The 6,129-nt window shown below is 49.8% G+C and overlaps 1 protein-coding gene across 2 annotated transcripts in view; it reads right to left on the bottom strand.

Moving 5' to 3' along the window:
• Prr15l (proline rich 15 like) overlaps positions 1 to 2,146 on the bottom strand; it is a 6,573-nt gene extending 4,427 nt beyond the window's left edge. For both annotated transcript variants that reach the window (XM_021178368.2, XM_021178366.2), the window contains exon 1: positions 1,935 to 2,146. The gene's annotated coding sequence lies outside the window, so the exon portion shown is untranslated. The remainder of the gene's footprint in view (positions 1 to 1,934) is intronic.
• Between the last annotated feature and the right edge of the window lie 3,983 nt (positions 2,147 to 6,129).

The raw sequence follows: 6,129 nt of genomic DNA, 5'->3' as shown, positions 1-6,129 counted from the left end.
CCTCTCTCTCTCTCTCTCTCCTCTCTCTCTCTCTCTCTCTCTTCTCCCTCCTCTCTCTCTGAGACAGGTTTCTCTGTATAACAGCCCAGGCTGTCCTGGAACTCGATTTTAGAGCAGGTTGGCCTCTAACTCACAGAGATCCACCTGCCTCTGCCTCCCTAGTGCTGGGATTAAAAGCATGTGCCACCACCACCCAGACAATTCCCTGAACTCTTGAGGATGCTTTTTGCTGGCCTTCTGTCCTCCTTGTCCAGGACACCTAAACACCTGAACAAGTGTTTGTCCCTTGAGGCCAGCCTAACGTATGTAAATCTGAATTTAAAAAAACACACAAATTGATGGACTATTCTTTGTTTTTCATAATAACTCAGCTTCCAGAGTCTTTAGTCCACACAGAAGACAGTATAAAATCTGCCCGGGCTGGTGTTGCCCTCCTTGCATGCTAGCTCTCAGGAGGCAGAGACAGCAGGATCTCTGTGAGTTTACAGTCAGCACGCTCTACATACAGAACTCCAGAACAGTCAGGACCACAGAAGGAAATTGTCTGCCAGGGCAAGAGGTGCTCGCCATCCATCCCAGCACTCAGGAGTGAGGCAGAGGCTGGTGGGGCTCTGAGTTCGAGGCCAGCCTGGTCTACAGAGAGAGTTCCAGGACAGCCAGGGCTACACAGAGAAACTGCCTTGAAAAAAACGAGAGAGAGAGAGAGAGAGAGAGAGAGAGAGAGAGAGAGAGAGAGAGAGAGAGAGAGAGCCTAAAAACAAGAACAGGTGTCCTGTATGAGACGGGTCTGGTAGTACACACTTGTAACCTCAGCACTTAGGCAAGAGGTCAGTGAGTTCAAAGTCAACCTGCTTTACCTATTAAGTTCCTAGTTCAGCCTGGCCTTCAGAGTGAGACCCTGTCTTAAAATCGTACCAAACCAAACCAACCAACCAACCAAAACTTGTCATGGTGTACAAGCGTCACAGATCTCCAGAGTGGTAAAGAGTAAAATGTTTCTAGTCACATGCCCATGAGTGGTTGTAGAAAGCCGGGGTGGAAACACAGATCTTGCGTGTGGTGAGAGCTGCTATCTGCTAATACACGGCCCGGAGATGCCAGGGCTGGGTCCTTACCCTAGGCTTGCAATCATGGGATAAGGGCAATCAAGCCCCAAAGATGTCAGTTCCACCTCTGCGGTTTGCATAGCTTCAGGGCCCGTGAAAGGCCTTTATGAGACAGTAGGCCACCTCCTGCCTTGGGAGGCTAGCACCATGGTGTGCACGTAAGCAGCCGAGACAGGTCCCTTCACCCCCACTAGAGCACTTGCTGAAGGGCTTTGCCCAGAATGGGCCAAGCTCCCTCTGAGCTGGACAAGTTAACCATTGACTGAGGCAGGGGTGGAGGTGCAGGGGAGAGAGGAAGGGAGTCAGCTCTGTATTGTAGAACCTGCTCCCCTCCCTCTACAGGGCCCCCCTAGTAGCTCCCCGACTACCCTGAATGAGACTGGACAGGAAGTGGGAGATGTTTCTGCCAGATAGCCAGACACATACATGTTCCAGGTTGTGGCCCAGAGGGGACGGTCTTGAGCGGAGTTAAGAGGTTATATATATATATATATATATATATATATATATACACAGAGAGAGAGAGAGAAAGGAAGAGAGAGAGAGGTGTAGGTATAACATCAATAAATCTTTAAAAAAAAAAAAAAAAAATGTATATATATATATATATATATATATATATATATATATATATATATATATATATATTGAAACTTTCTCAGCAGAAATTCTTTTGGAGGCCTGGACCTTCTCCAAGAGACTAGTGAGGTGAGACTGGACGAAGTCAGAGTCCTGCTGAGCTTGTCCACCATGGAGCCATGAGCTGGGGAAACTCTGGCCAGGATCTACGTCTAGGTTTCCCCACCCACCAGTCCCTGCTGCCTGTACCTGTAATCCGGACTGCTCTGGGCTGGAGGCGCGACTTTCCCTAGAGGAGTTGACAGTAGGAGCTGCCCAGGCAGGTGAGACTGGAGGAGGAGAGGGTGTCTCTAGGGTGTCGCGCTGGCCAGACTCAGCCTGGAGAGGTGGGTAGGAGCAGCTGCAGGGCAGGTGTAAGAGACAGGTGCAGAAGCAGGTACCTGCCTGCTGCGTGAGCTGCAGCTCCAGGAGTCAAGGTGAACCTGAAACCCGGCCCCTCCCAGCTAAGTAAACAGAAGCAGAGGCTGGCTCAGGCTGATGAATATTCATCACCCCAGAAATCCAATCCCAGTGCCCCTGCATCCACCCAGGAGCCAGGGTCCTCCTGGGATCACCAAGCTGGAGGACGGGATCCCGAGGGACGTCTGGGATTGGGGCGCACGGGAGCCTCCTCAGTTTTCCAGCTCTTCGGTGTCTGGTTGCACTCTGGAACCATCGCCAAAGCATCTCCCACCCATTTTCTCTTCCAAAGAGGCTTAGACCCCTCCTCGGCATGGGCCACCACCTGGATCTTGCCAGGGCACACAAGAGAAAGGGTTAAGGACCATAGCGGGCTGGGCATCCCAGCTCCCTTTGAACTCCCGGGGGTTGAAACCAGTCTCTGGTTGAACTGGTTAGCAGACCGGTTCCCAGGCTGCCTGCTCTCCTCCACCCAGAGTTCCTCTGCAGGCAAGGGGACTGACTGGGATTCCTTCCTGACTAGAAGCCCCTCCACCTCCCCCCCCCAAGATCTCACTAGAGGTAAAGGGCATGTGAGCAAGGCTCTTTAGACCCCTCGCATAGCCTCTTCCTGCTCAGAGGTGGTTATGGGCAGGGGACTTAAAAAAAATACACCAGAGCCAGGTGCGGTGTAACCCCAGGACCCAGGAGGCTAAATCAGGAAAATCATGAGTTCAAAGCTAACCTGGGCCACATAGAGAATCTGTCTCAAAATGTTGAAAGTACACAAAGAATTTCCTGCAGGCAGGGGTTTCTCAGACTCCTAAAGAGAAAGGTAGAGAAGGGAGAGGAAGAAGAGGAGGAGGAAGACAAGAGGGGAAGGAGGAGAGGAAGAAGAGGGAAGGTGGAGGAAAGAAAGGAGGAGGAGGAAGAGGAGGAGGAGGAGGTGGTGAGGTGGTGACAGGTATGGCAAACAGAAAGGTAGACTATGTATGTACACAATCACCTTCCACAAATGCACCTCAGTCTGGCAGCTGGCCCTGGGGAGTGTTGTTGGGTGGCAGCCCTGAGGCCTTCTCTTGACCTTCAGATGGGTATCCCTCCAGAGTGAGACACAGCTGCTGCATGTCCAGGGTTCTCACAGCTTCTTGTACCCAATATACTCACAGACGCTTTCCTTCCTCTCTGACCTGGGTATGTGTGCCCAGTACAGAGCAAGGCACTGGGACTAAAAAAAAAACAAAGAGGCATAGACGGTCCCATTTCCCTGGCTCCCTCCCCAGGGTATGTTTTGACTCGAACTAGCCAACCCTCAAGTCTTCTCCATCTCCAGCCTTGCTTCAGTTAGGTCTAGCAGCTTCCTTCTCCTCTTCTTCCTCTTCTTCCTCCTCTCCTCCTCTTCCTCTTCTTCTTGCCTTGGATCCTAATCCTCTTTTCCTAAATAGCCCTCGGATGGACAGACTTCCCATCCCATAACCAGTGCTGGAGCTGCCTTGACCCAGGCTCTCTTAGGAGGGAACCTCTAGAGCAGCAGTTCTTAACCTGTGGGTTGAGACCCCTTTGGGAGTCACACATCAGATATCCTGCATATCACATATTTCCCTTACAATTCACAACAGTAGCAAAATTGCAACTAAGAAGTAGCAACAAAAATAATTTTAGGGCAATTCACCACAACGGGAGGAGCTGCATTAGAGGGTCGCAGTGTTAGGAAGGTTGAGGCGCAGTGTTAGAGTCTTCCGGGTTCTTTCCGACCCTTTCCACCCAACTCTCCTGAACCCGGGCTCTTCTTTGCCCACCTTTATAGGTACAGAGGTTGCTTAGGAAGGTGAATTCAGGAACACTGACTACCCTCTGAGCTAGGAAGAGCTTCCTCACCCACTCTGTTCCCCAAGCCAAACTCCTATTCATCCCTCAAAACATGAACTGACCATTACACCTCCCATAAGAGCAAGGGTTTCCCTGTACTCCATAGAGGTTGTTCATATATTTTTGTTGAGTAAGAGATAAATACCAAGATTGATAATGCACACATGCATGTGCCCACATACAAGTAAATAATAGTATATGCTAAGCTGCACAACTGTTAGTCTTCCTTATAGAAAAATTAGCTCCAGCTGGCATGGTGGCACACGCCTTTAATCCCAGCACTCCGGAAGCAGAGGCAGGAGGATTTCTGAGTTTGAGGCCAACCTGGTCTACAGAGTGAGTTCCAGGACAGCCAGGGCTATACAGAGAAACCCTGTCTCGGAAAGAAAGGAAGAAGAAGAAGAAGAAGAAGAAGAAGAAGAAGAAGAAGAAGAAGAAGAAGAAGAAGAAGAAGAAGAAGAAGAAGGATAGATAGATTAGCTCCCTAAGCCCAGAAAGACATATCACTAATATGGCTGCTACATACTAGGACTTTCTTTTTTCTCTTTTGAAATAGGATCTATGTACATCTTGCTGTCCCAGAATTCACTATGTAGACCAGGCTAGCCTCGAACTCACAAAGCTATATTTGCCTCTGCCTCCCCCAAGTGCTGGGATTAAAGGTGTGCACCACCATCCCCAGCAACATAGTATGACAGCAATGTAGGAAGCATCACTGATATCTACAGGGGCTCTCCCAGCAGCCACTTGCTCTGCGCTGCTCTCCCCGGAGCATCTAGGTCTGTGAGGAGGAGATCCCGTGAATCTGACCTCTGCAATTGCAGCTGTATAGCTGGCTTGCTCTTAGCTTACCTTCTCCAGGGGTAAGAGGTGTGGGAGTTTGAGGGTGTTATTTTGCAAGGTTTCTCATCTCTAGTACAAGGCACACATGGTTGTCTTAGAAAAGCATCCACAGCTTCCTAGGTAGGTCACTTTAAGAATTCCCAGACTATCATCTTGCCCAGAAGACAATAGACACTAAAAAAGAAACTACAGTTCAAACTTTGGGAAGAAAGTAGGATCAGGTGAGATGCATATTGGCCTGTGGATCCTCTACCCCAGTCAGCTCCCAGCTCCCATCATTACAGGAAGGGGTTTGTCCTCTATAACAGGTCTTCCTTCCCTCTACCTCTGTGGTGTTTGAGGCAAGGGGAGGTACAGGTCCTGCTCTTCTGGCTCTACAGTAAGGATGGAACCCCTCATGAGGACTGCACGCAGTGTCAGGCTTGCCTGTACCTACTTCTACTGAAGGGCAGGTGCGGGCCCTTCCTTCTGGAAAGATCGGGCCTCGAGGAGCCAGGCTTAACTGGTGGCCTTCAGGATATTTATTCTGGGTGGTGCAGACGTGGGGTTATAGACATTAGACATCACTACTCTCTTTTATTGCTATGTAAAACTTGGCACTATTAAAGTACATCTCTGAAAACTAGGTTCAAGCATAATATGCCTTACACAAGCCAACAGTGTGTATTTTTAGAAATGTATCCTTCCTATTAAGTTCACCCAAGAGAGAACTGAAGACCTGGGCAGCCACAAACACCCATTAGATATCAAATCTAGCCTAGTCAGACATAGCCTTCCTGTTTTCCTGAGCTCTGTCCAGGCAACAGAAACTGGTCCTAGGGCTATTATATAAAATAGAGAGAAGAGGGGAGCTGTGTTCTCCCCAACACTCTTTTCCCAGGAAACTGGAGCTCCTACGAGAGTGCAGGGCCTGGCCACATGACCGGCAGAAGAAGGCGGAAGAGACCAGATTCTGTGGTTCCTTAGCTTGGCCCATGTCACAAGCACAGAGGACAAAGATCGGTTTCTGACGGGCCACACCTAGGGCAGCTGGGAGGCCGGGCAGGGATGGTATCAGCTGCCTTCTGGTCTGAGGTGGGCAGTGGAGTTACGAATGTGGGCATTAGGCTTCTTTCTCCTTTTTCGCAGGAGGCAGTGCAGGAGTCTCGGGTACTCTTCCAGATGTCCCCCACTCCCCAAAGGGGAGTTTGGATCCTCCTAATACCTCACAGGGAGAGCCTCTTACTGGGTATACAGATATGATCTATGTATATGTATATTACACACACACACACTAGGGATTGAGCCTAGGGCC

The sequence above is a fragment of the Mus caroli genome, chromosome 11 (assembly GCF_900094665.2).
Source record: "Mus caroli chromosome 11, CAROLI_EIJ_v1.1, whole genome shotgun sequence".
Classification (NCBI taxonomy): Eukaryota; Metazoa; Chordata; class Mammalia; order Rodentia; family Muridae; genus Mus; species Mus caroli.
This window is presented reverse-complemented; position numbering and strand designations above follow the sequence as displayed.